This window comes from Sminthopsis crassicaudata, chromosome 6, assembly GCF_048593235.1.
Source record: "Sminthopsis crassicaudata isolate SCR6 chromosome 6, ASM4859323v1, whole genome shotgun sequence".
In the NCBI taxonomy this organism is placed as follows: Eukaryota; Metazoa; Chordata; class Mammalia; order Dasyuromorphia; family Dasyuridae; genus Sminthopsis; species Sminthopsis crassicaudata.
This window is the reverse complement of record NC_133622.1, coordinates 246,981,066-246,993,188: the sequence shown is the minus strand read 5'-3', so window position 1 is coordinate 246,993,188 and position 12,123 is coordinate 246,981,066. Positions and strand designations below refer to the sequence as shown.

The window sequence follows — 12,123 nt, the reverse complement described above, 5'->3', positions numbered from 1 at the left end:
TGGTGATCTTCCTTCGCTGAAATAAGTTAATTGAATTTCTTTGATGAAACTGGACCTGAGAAAGGCAGAATTTCTGTACATTTGCTTGATGAATGTGGGTCAGAGAAAGAAGGAACTTGCATTGATTTTCTCACTGAACTTAGGCCAGAGAAAGGAGAAAATTGGTTAGATTTGTTGACTGTACATGGTTCCGCAGAAGTGGTAACTTGCACAGAATTTCCTGTTGGAACAATGCTAGATGTAGAGGGACCTTAAACCAGTTTTCTTAGCAAACTTGTAACAGAGGCCATCAGGAATTTGTATAGATTCTCTTGATAAATTTGAAATTGAGAAAGGAAAAACATTTTTTTTTTTTTGCATATAGTTGAACTTCTTAGGCAAACAGCAAACTTCTCATGTTGACTTGTTCACAGAAATAGCAGAGAGTAAGTAGTGTGTAGTAGAACACCCCTGGATAAATTGGGTAAACTGGCATCAGAGAAAACAGGATTGTATAGAATCTTTCCATGGAACTGAACATGGGAAAGGTAGAATTTCTTTTATGCACATGCTTGATTGTGTTAGGTCAGAGGAGGAAAAAAACATCATGTACACTTATTCACTGAAATTATCTCCAAAGAAAAAGGAACTTGTGTAATTTCTCTTGGTGAACTTGTATTGCACAAATAACGACCTTGCATGTATTCTTTTGATGAAAGTGGATCTGGGAAAGACATTACTTCTGAGCAGATAGTTGATAAACCTTGATCAGAGAAAGCAGGAACTTATAGGATTTGCTTATAGAAATAGTGTGGTAAGTAGAAGGAAGTTGTATAACTTGAACATGTCAGATATCAGTAACTTGTATTCTGTTGATAAAGTTGATCTAAAGGATAGAGTGTCTTTTGCAAATATATTTAGTATATTTGGGCCAGACAGAATATATTTACTCATTGAAACAGAGTCCATAGCAGATGGAACCAGTAGATATTCTTTTGATGATAAAGGACCAGGGGAAGTTGGAAATTCTATGCATATTACAATGAATGTGATGGAAAAATTTTATGCAGGATTTGTTCACCATAATATTATTGTTGGTAGAAGAAATTTGCATTTATTTTTTGATGAATTAATATCAGAGGTAACAGAATCTTATACGGATCCTCTTGATGAAACTAACATAGAAGTCCTTTATTCACTCTCAATGAAATTGGGTCAGAGAAAGGAGGAAATTGGGTGAACTTCCTGATATACCACCCAAGTTTGAGAGACTTCATATGGATTCATTTGACAAAAATAGACCTGGAAGTTATAACTAGATTTTGAACTTGCATCAGAGAAGTAGGCTGTATAAATTTGCTCACTGTAACAGCAAGATAGGTAGAAGGAATATATAAAGTTTCTGTTGGTAAACTTTTATCAGAATAGTGACAAAACTGTGCATTTGCTTAGGTCCAAGGATAGAGAAAATTTGAATGTGAGATGTTGAAGGATGTTTTTTGGATTCCCTTGAAGAAAGCAGATCTAGGAAAGACATGACTTCTTCTACATATACTGTTGATGAACTTGTGTGAGAGAAAAAAGGAACTTGTGTGGATTTGGTCACTGTAAGAGATGATAGAGGAAACTTCTATAGCTTTTCCTGATGAATTTTGGAGAAAATAGAAACATGCATGGATTCTTTTGAAAAATCTGAAACGTGGAAGGTTAGAACATTTTGTATACATATGCATGATAAAGTTGGGTCAGAAAAAGTAGGAAACAGTGGACTTAGAAACTGAAATAATATCAATGTTTGAGGGATATTGTATGGATTCTCTTGATAAAAATGAACCTGAGAAAGACAAAACAACTTCTAGGAATACAGGTAGTAAACTTGGATCAGTGAAAGATAGAACTTGTGTCATTTTGCATGGAAGATACAGCTTGTACAGTTTCTTTTGGTAAATGTCCATCAGTCAAATCAAGAAACTGCATTTGTTCACTGAAATAGGTCCAAGGATTTCAGGCATTTGCATGTCTTCTCTTGGTAAACTTTTGCCAGGAAAATCAGAAAATTGCCTGGATTCTATTGAATAAAATGGAAGCAAAAATATGTAATTTCTTCTTATTCACATTCAATGAATTTGGATTAGAGAAAGAAGGTAATTGTGGTGGCTTATGGATTTCCTTGATCAAAGTAGTCTTGGAAAAGACATAACTTCTTCTCATGCTACTGATGAACGAGAAGAAACTTGTGTCGATCTAGTAGCATGATAGATATCTGGGGTATCTGGGGAGTGATTCTTGAGGAATTTGTTTCAGAGAAATCAGGAACATAGATTCATTTGGAGAATCTGTAACTTGGAAAGATGTAAGTTCTTATATGTTGTGCTTCAAAAAATTGAGTCAGAGAAAGTAGGAAATTGGGTGGACTTGTTGACTGAAATAACATAAGGAAAAGGGATGTTCTATGAATCCCCTTGATGAAAGTGAACCTGGAAAAAGAGAACTTTTGTGCATTCAACTAATAATCTTGCGTCAGAAAAAGAAAGAACTTGTATGTACATTGTCACTGCAAAAGCACAGTAAGGAGAGGAAACTTAAAGTGGATAAATTTGTTTCAGAGAAAGCAGGAGCATGGGACTTGGAAAGATGGAATTTCTTGTGTCTATGCTTCCTGAGTTCAGGTCAGAGAAGGAAAGGAATTGAGTGGACTTGACTAAAATAGTGACAAAGTATGAAGGAAGTTGAACAGATTCTCTTGATAAAAATGAACCTGGGAAAGACATGACTTCTTTGCATACAGTTGATAATCTTGAGTCAGAGAAAGAAGGAACTTATGTGGACTTGGTAATTGTAAAAACATGTTAGAATTTGTGGAACATCTCTTGTTAAATTTGTTTCAGAGAAAGTAGCAATATCTGTGGTTTCTTTTAATGACACTGGAACTCAGAAAGGTGAAATTTCTTGTGTGAATATGACTGGTGAACTTTGCCCAGAGGAGAGTAGAAAACTGGGTGGACTTGCTGACTGAAAGAACATCAATGTTTGAGAGATTTGGAATAGATTTCCTTGATGAAAGTGGAACTGGAAAAAAAAAACACAAAACTTCAAGGTTAATGAATTTAGGTCAGGGAAGGAAAGAACTTGTATAGATTTGATAACTGTAGTTACTGGAGTAACTATAGGTAGCAAAATACTTACAACGGAACATGTCCTGTTTCTCTTGAATATATTTCAGAAGAAACAGGAAAACATAAGGATTCTTTTGATAAAATTAGAACATTAAAAGATGCAAGTTCCTGTATACAAACAAGCCTTTGTACACAAAGGCTTTATTAATTTGAGTCAGAAGAGAAAGAAACTTGAGTGGACTTATTGACTAAAATAATACCAAGGTTTGAGAGAAGTTGTGTGGATTCTCTTGATTTCAGTGGATCTGGAAAAGACTTAACTTCTTCTATTCCTACAACTAAAGAACTTGCCTCAAGTGAGGTAGTAGATTGTTTTGATTTGCTCTCTGTGATATCAAGGTGGGTGGAGCTAACTGGTAAAGTTTCTATTGATGAATTTTTGTCAGAGTGAGAAAATTGTGTGCATTCAGTCAGTGAAATAGGTACAAGAGAAGTCCTTTGTCGTTCTTCTTTTAGTAGACAAGTGTCAGAGCTATCAGAAAATTGCCTGGATTCTATTGGACAAAATGGAAACAAGAAATGTAGAATTTCTTTCGTTTTCTCATTCAATAAACTTGGGACAGAGGAAGAAGAAACCTGGGTGGATTTATTGATTGAAATAATACCAAGGTTTGAGATATCTTGGATAGATTCCTTTGATTTTAGTGAAAGTTGAAAAGACATCACTTCTTTTATCCCTACAGCTGATGAGCTAGCATCAAATAAAGGAGTACATTGTTTTGATTTACTCTCTGTGACAGCAAGATGGGTAGAGGGAACTGGTAAAATTTCTTCTGTTAAACTTTTATGAGAGGAATGAGTAAGTTGTATTTGACTGCTCACTGAAATAGGTTCAGGGATAGTAAGCCCTTCTGTGTCTCCTTTTGGTAGACCTGTGTCAATATCAGACAGCTGCCTGGATTCTTTTGGATGAAATGGAAGCAAAACAGATAGAGGTTCTTCTGTGCTCACATTCACTGAACTTACGAAAGAGGAAGAAGAAACTTGGGTGGACTTGCTGAGTAAAACAAGACTAAGGTTTGAGAGATGTTCGATGGATTCTTTTGATTTTAGTGAACCTGAGACAGATATAGCTTCTTTTATATGTATCCCTGATGGACTTACATCCAATAAGGAAGTAGTTTGTGTCCATTTGCTCTCTGTGACAAGATGAATAGAGGGAACTGGTAAAATTTCTTCAGTTAAACTTTTATGAGACCCCCTTTCTGGTGCTTCTTCTATGTTCACATTCACTGAACTTACAAAAGAGGAAGAAGAAACTTGGGTGGACTTGCTGAGTAAAACAAGACTAAGGTTTGAGAGAGATTGGATGGATTCCTTTGATTTTAGTGAACCTGAGACATCTTTTATGCCTATCCCTGATGGATTTACATCCAATAAGAAAGTAGTTTGTGTCCATTTGCTCTGTGTGACAGCAAGATGGATAGAGGGAACTGGTAAAATCTCTGTTAAACTTTTATGAGAGGACTGAGAGAGTTGTATTTGGCTGCTCACTGAAATAGGTTCAGGGATAGTAAGCCTTTCTGGGGCTTCTTCTATGTTCACATTCACTGAACTTACGAAAGAGGAAGAAGAAACTTGGGTGGACTTGCTGACTAAAACAAGACTAAGGTTTGAGAGATGTTCGATGGATTCTTTTGATTTTAATGAACCTGAGACAGATATAGCTTCTTTTGTGCCTAGCCCTGATGGACTTACATCCAATAAGGAAGTAGTTTGTGTCCATTTGCTCTGTGTGACAGCAAGATGGATAGAGGGAACTGGTAAAATCTCTGTTAAACTTTTATGAGAGGACTGAGAGAGTTGTATTTGGCTGCTCACTGAACTAGGTTCAGGGATAGTAAGCCTTTCTTGGGCTTCTTCTGTGTTCACATTCACTGAACTTACAAAAGAGGAAGAAGAAACTTGGGTGGACTTGCTGATTAAAACAAGACTAAGATTTGAAATGTGTTGGATGGATTCCTTTGATTTTAATGAACCTGAGACAGATATAGCTTCTTTTGTGCCTAGCCCTGATGGACTTACATCCAATAAGGAAGTAGTTTGTGTCCATTTGCTCTCTTTGACAGCAAGATGGATAGAGGGAACTGGTAAAATTTCTTCTGTTAAACTTTTATGAGAGGACTGAGATAGTTGGATTGGGCTGCTCACTGAAATAGGTTCAGAGATAGTAGGTTTGACAGCAAGATGGATAGAGGGAACTCGTAAAATTTCTTCCGTTAAACTTTTATGAGAGGACTGAGCTAGTTGGATTGGGCTGCTCACTGAAATAGGTTCAGAGATAGTAAGCTTGACAGCAAGATGGATAGAGGCAACTGGTAAAATTTCTTCTGTTAAACTTTTATGAGAGGACTGAGATAGTTGGATTGGGCTGCTCACTGAAATAGGTTCAGAGATAGTAGGCTTGACAGCAAGATGGATAGAGGGAACTGATAAAATTTCTTCCGTTAAACTTTTATGAGAGGACTGAGATAGTTGGATTGGGCTGCTCACTGAAATAGGTTCAGAGATAGTAGGCTTGACAGCAAGATGGATAGAGGGAACTGGTAAAATCTCTGTTAAACTTTTATGAGAGGACTGAGAGAGTTGTATTTGGCTGCTCACTGAAATAGGTTCAGGGACAGTAGGCTTTTCTGTGTCGTCTTTTGATAGACCTGTGTCAATATCAGACAATTGCCTGGATTCTTTTGGATGAAGTGGAAGCAAGACAGATGGGGCTTCTTCTGTGTTCACATTCACTGAACTTACGAAAGAGGAAGAAGAAACTTGGGTGGACTTGCTGAGTAAAACAAGACTAAGGTTTGAGAGATGTTCGATGGATTCTTTTGATTTTAGTGAACCTGAGACAGACGTAACAGATGTAAAAGACATCGCTTCTTTTATACCCATCCGTGATGGCCTTACATCCAATAAGGAAGAAGTTTGTGTCCATTTGTTCTCTGTGACAACGAGATGGATAGAGGGAATGGGTAAAATTTCTGTTAAACTTTTATGAGAGGAGTGGGAAAATTCTATTTGGCTGCTCACTGAAATAGGTTCAGGGATAGTAAGCCTTTCTGGGGCTTCTATGTTCACATTCACTGAACTTACAAAAGAGGAAGAAGAAACTTGGGTGGACTTGCTAAGTAAAACAAGACTAAGGTTTGAGAGAGATTGGATGGATTCCTTTGATTTTAATGAACCTGAGACAGATATAGCTTCTTTTATGCCTACTCCTGATGGATTTATATCCAATAAGGAAGAAGTTTGTGTCCATTTGCTCTCTGTGAGAGGGAGATGGATAGAGGGGACTGGTAAAATTTCTGTTAAACTTTTATGAGAAGAGTGGGAAAGTTCTATTTGGCTGCTCACTGAAATAGGTTCAGGGATGATAGGTTTTTCTGTTTCTTCTTTTGGTAAACCTGTGTCAAAGTCAGACAGCTGCCTGGATTTTTTTGGATGAAATGAAAGCAAGACTGATGGAGCTTCTTCTGCCTTCACATTCACTGAACTTAGGAAAGAGGAAGAAGAAACTTGGGTGGACTTGCTGAGTAAAACAAGACTAAGGTTTGAGAGATGTTCGATGGATTCCTTTGATTTTAGTGACCCTGAGAAAGACATAGCTTCTTCTATTCCTACAACTAATGAACTTGACTTAATTAAGGAACTAGATTGTTTCGATTTGCTCTCTGTGACAGCAAGACAGGTGGAGGGAAGTGGTAAAGTTTCTGTTAAACTTTTATGAGAAGAATGAGAAAATTGTGTGCATTTGCTCAGTGAAATAGGTATGAGAGAAGTCCTTTGTCGTTCTTCTTTTAGTAGGCAAGTGTCAGAAATATCAGAAAATTGCCTCGATTCTACTGGACAAAATGGAAACAAGAAATGTAGAATTTCTTTCGTTTTCTCATTCAATGAACTTGGGACAGAGGAAGAAGAAACTTGGGTGGACTTATTGATCGAAATAATACCAAGGTTTGTGATATCTTGGATAGATTCCTTTGATTTTAGTGAAAGCTGGAAAGACATCACTTCTTTTATGCCTACAGCTGATGAACTTGCATTAAATAAAGGAGTAGACTGTTTTGATTTACTTTCTATGAGAGCAAGATGGGTAGAGGGAATTGGTACAGTTTCTGCTTTTAAACTTTTAGGAGAGGACCGAGAAAGTTTTTGACTTCTTACTGAAATAGGTTCAGGGATAGTAGGCTTTTCTTTGTCATCTTTTGGTAGACCTCTGTCAAAGTCAGATAGCTGTCTGGATTCTCTTGGATAATATGGAAGCAAGCTAGATTGAGCTTCTTCTTTCACTTTCAAGAAACGCAGGAAAGATGAAGAAGAAACTTGGGTGGACTTGCTGGGTAAAACAAGACTAAGGTTTGAGAGATGTTGGATGGATTCCTTTGATTTTAGTGAACCTGAGACAGATAGAGCTTCTTTTATGCCTACCCCTGATGGACTTATATCCAATGAGGAAGTGGATTGTGTCATTTTCCTCTCTGTGATAGCAAGATGGGTAGAGGGAACTGGTAAAATTTCTTCTGTTAAACTTTTATGAGAGGACTGAGAAAGTTGTATTTGACTACTCACTGAAATAGGTTCAGGGATAGTAGGCTTTTGTATTTCTTCTTTTGGTAGACCTGTTTCAAAGCCAGACAGCTGCCTGGATTCTTTTGGATGAAATGGAAGCAAAACAGATGGAGCTGCTTCTGTGTTCACATTCACTGAACTTACGAAAGAGGAAGAAGAAACTTGGGTGGACTTGCTGAGTAAAACAAGACTATGGTTTGAGAGAGATTGGATAGATTCCTTTGATTTTAGTGAAACTGAATCAGACATAGCTTCTTTTATACCTACCTCTGATGGCCTTACATCCAATAAGGAAGTAGTTTGTGTCCATTTGCTCTCTCTGACTGGTAAAATCTCTGTTAAACTCTTGTGAGAGGAGTGAGAAAGTTGTATTTGGCTGCTCACTGAAATAGGTTCAGAGATAGTAAGTCTTTCTTGGGCTTCTTCTGTGCTCACATTCACTGAACTTACGAAAGAGGAAGAAGAAACTTGGGTGGACTTGCTGACTAAAACAAGACTAAGGTTTGAGAGATGTTCGATGGATTCTTTTGATTTTAGTGAACCTGAGACAGACGTAACAGATGTAAAAGAGGTAGCTTCTTTTATGCCTACCCCTGATGAACTTACATCTAATAAGGAAGTAGTTTGTGTCCATTTGCTCTGTGACACAGCAATATCAGTAGAGGAAACTGGTAAAATTTCTGTTAAACTCTTATGAGGGGACTGAGAAAGTTGCATTTGGCTGCTTACTGAAATAGGTTCAGGGATAGTAAGACTTTCTTGGTCTTCTGTGTTCACATTCACTGAACTTACGAAAGAGGAAGAAGAAACTTGGGTGGACTTGCTGACTAAAACAAGACTAAGGTTTGAGAGATGTTGGATGGATTCCTTAGATTTTAGTGAACCTGAGACAGACAGCGCTTCTTTTATATGTACCCCTGATGGACTTACATCCAATAAGGAAGTAGTTTGTGTCCATTTGTTCTCTGTGAGAGCAAGATGGATAGAGGGAACTGGTAAAATTTCTGTTAAACTCTTATGGGAGGACTGAGAGAGTTGTATTTGGCTGCTCACTGAACTAGGTTCAGGGATAGTAAGCCTTTCTTGGGCTTCTTCTGTGTTCACATTCACTGAACTTACGAAAGAGGAAGAAGAAACTTGGGTGGACTTGCTGGGTAAAACAAGACTAAGGTTTGAGAGATGTTGGATGGATTCCTTTGATTTTAGTGAACCTGAGACAGACATAGTTTCTTTTATACCTACCCCTGATGGACTTACATCTAATGAGGAAGTAATTTGTGTCCATTTGCTCTCTTTGACAGCAAGATGGATAGAGGGGACTGGTAAAATCTCTGTTAAACTCTTGTGAGAGGACTGAGAGAGTTGTATTTGGCTGCTCACTGAAATAGGTTTAGGGATAGTAAGCCTTTCTGGGGCTGCTTCTGTGTTCACATTCACTGAACTTACGAAAGAGGAAGAAGAAACTTGGGTGGACTTGCTGGGTAAAACAAGACTAAGGTTTGAGAGATGTTGGATGGATTCCTTTGATTTTAGTGAACCTGAGACAGACATAGTTTCTTTTATACCTACCCCTGATGGACTTACATCTAATGAGGAAGTAATTTGTGTCCATTTGTTCTCTGTGAGAGCAAGATGGATAGAGGGAACTGGTAAAATTTCTGTTAAACTCTTCTGAGAGGACTGAGAGAGTTGTATTTGGCTGCTCACTGAACTAGGTTTAGGGATAGTAAGCCTTTCTGGGGCTTCTTCTATGTTCACATTCACTGAACTTACGAAAGAGGAAGAAGAAACTTGGGTGGACTTGCTGGGTAAAACAAGACTAAGGTTTGAGAGATGTTGGATGGATTCCTTTGATTTTAGCGAACCTGAGATAGACATAGCTTCTTTTATACCTACCCCTGATGGACTTACATCTAATGAGGAAGTAATTTGTGTCCATTTGTTCTCTTTAACAGCAATATCAGTAGAGGGAACTGTTAAAATTTCTGTTAAACTCTTATGAGAGGACTGAGAGAGTTGTATTTGGCTGCTCACTGAAATAGGTTCAGGGATAGTAAGCCTTTCTGTGTCTTCTTTTGGTAGATCTGTGTCAAAATTGGACAGGTCCTTGGATTCTGTTGGATGAAATGGAAGCAAGACAGATGGAGCTTCTTTTCTGTTCACATTTACTGAACTTAGAAAAGAGGAAGAAGAAACTTGGGTGGACTTGTTAACTACATCATCTCCAAGGTTTGAGAGATGTTGGATGGATTCTCTTGATTTTAATGAACCTGAGAAAGGTATCCTTTCTTTTATGTCTACTCCTGATGGACTTTTGTCCAATGAGGAAGTAGTTTGTGTCCATTTGCTCTGTATGACAGCAAGATCAGCAGAGGAAACTGGTAAACTTTCTGTGGTTAAACTTTTGTGAGAGGAGTGAGAAAGTTGTGTGCAGCTGCTCACTGAAAGAGTTCCAAAGTTAGGAGGTTTTTGTGAGTCATCTTTTGGTAGGCAAGTATCAGAGCTATCAGAAAATTGCCTGGATTCTGTTGGACAAAATGGAAATAAGAAATTTAAAATTTCTTTTGTGCTCTCATTCAATGAACTTGGGACAGAGGAAGAAGAAACTTGGGTGGACTTATTCACTGAAAGAATACCAAGGCTTGCATGATCTTGGATAGATTTCTGTGATTTATGTTGGCCTGAGAAAGACATAGCTTCTTCTGTATTTATAGTTGCTGAACTTACGTCAACAAAGTAGATGTGCTCTTTGTGACAGCAAGGTGGGTGGAAAGAACTTGTAAAATTTCCGTTGTTAAACTTTTAAAAAGTTTAACAAGATGAGTGAGTAAATTATGTGGTTTTGCTCACTGAAATAGGTGCAAGGATAGAAAGCCTCTGTGTGTCGTCTTTTGGTAAACTTGTGTCAGAGAAATCAGAAAAGTGCTTGGATTCTGTTTGACAAAATGGAAGCAAGAAGGATGGAACTTCTTCTGTGTTTACATTCAATGAACTTGGGACAAAGAAAAAAGAAATTTGGGTGGACTTGTTAACTGAAATACTACTGAGTTTTGAGAGATGTTGGATAGATTCCTTTGATTTTAGTGAATCCAGGAAAGACATATCAGAGAAGTAGGTAGGTTGTATTGGCTTGCTTTCTGTGATAGCAGGATTGATAGAGGGACCTTTTAAAGTTTCTGTTGGTAAAGTTTTCTCACAGTAGAGAGAAAATTGTGTGTCTTTGCTTACTGTTATAAGTCCAAGAATAGATAGAATTTGCCTATTTTCTCTAGAGAAACTCATATTTAAGAAATCAAAACACTTTCTGGATTCTTTTGGACAAAGTAGAAGCAAGAAAGATGAAACTTCTTTTATGTTTATATTCAATGAACTTAGAACAGAGGAAGAAGAAAATTGAACAGACTTACTGACTAAAATATCAACAAAGTTTGAGGGATGTTGTATTGATTCCTTTGATTTTGGAAAGGATGGGAAAGGTATAACTTCTTCTATGCTTACAGCTAATGAACTTTCATCAAAGAATAAAGTATGTTGCATTAATTTGTTCACTGTGACAGCAAGGTGGGTAGAGGAAAGTTGTAAAGTTCCTGTTGGTAAGCTTTTATCAGAGGTATGAGAAAATTGTGTGCATTTACTCATTGAAAGAGATCCAAGTATAGAGGGAATTTGTACTTTTTGTCTTGGTAGCATTGTGTCAGAGAAATCAGAAAAGTGCTTGGATTCTTTTGGACAAAATGGAAGCAAGAAAAATGTAATTTCTGTTTTGGCATTCATTGAACTTGGGTGAGAGAAAGGAGGAAATTTCGTGAGCTTGCTGACTGAAGTCACATCGAGATTTGAGGGATTTTGGAAGGATTCTCTTGGTGAAAGAGAACATGCCAAACAAACAACTTTTTCTAGATATACAGTTGATGAACTTGTTCCAGATAAGGAGGATTGTAGTATTGATTTGCTCACTGTGATAACAAGGAGGGTAGAGGGAACTTGTAAAGTTTCTGTTGGCAAACATTTATCAAAAGAGTGAGAAAATACTGTGCATTTGTTCACTGAAATAGCTCCAAGGATAGAAGGAATTTGCATGTTTTCTCTTAGTAGACTTATCACAGAGAAATCAGAAAATTTCCTGGATTCTATTGGATAAAATGGTAATAAGAAAGATAAAGATGTGTTCTTATGTAATGAACTTGGATCAAAGATAAAAGGAATTTGTTTGAGCTTGCTGCCTGAACTAACACCAAGGTTCAAGAGATTTGGGTTGGATTCTCTCAATTTAAGTGGCACTGGAAAAGATATAACCTCTTTTATACATTCATTTGATGAATTTGCATCAAACAGAGAAGAAAGTTGTGTCAAGTTGCTCACTCTGACATCAAAGTCGATGGAAAGAACCTGTAAATTTTCT

General features: G+C 37.3%; 1 protein-coding gene across 11 annotated transcripts in view; it reads left to right on the top strand.

The window, feature by feature from the left end:
* LOC141546740 (membrane-spanning 4-domains subfamily A member 6D-like) overlaps positions 1–12,123 on the top strand; it is a 276,103-nt gene that overhangs the window by 175,789 nt on the left and 88,191 nt on the right. For 4 of the 11 annotated variants that reach the window (XM_074274762.1, XM_074274759.1, XM_074274757.1 and 1 more), the window contains exon 1: positions 5,543–6,701. The exons of 1 other annotated variant lie outside the window; for it this stretch is intronic. The gene's annotated coding sequence lies outside the window, so the exon portion shown is untranslated. Of the gene's footprint in view, positions 1–5,542; positions 6,702–6,735; positions 7,107–7,149; positions 8,565–8,590; positions 10,484–12,123 lie in introns of those variants that run through there. 6 more of the 11 variants (XM_074274765.1, XM_074274764.1, XM_074274761.1 and 3 more) reach the window with 4 other exon arrangements.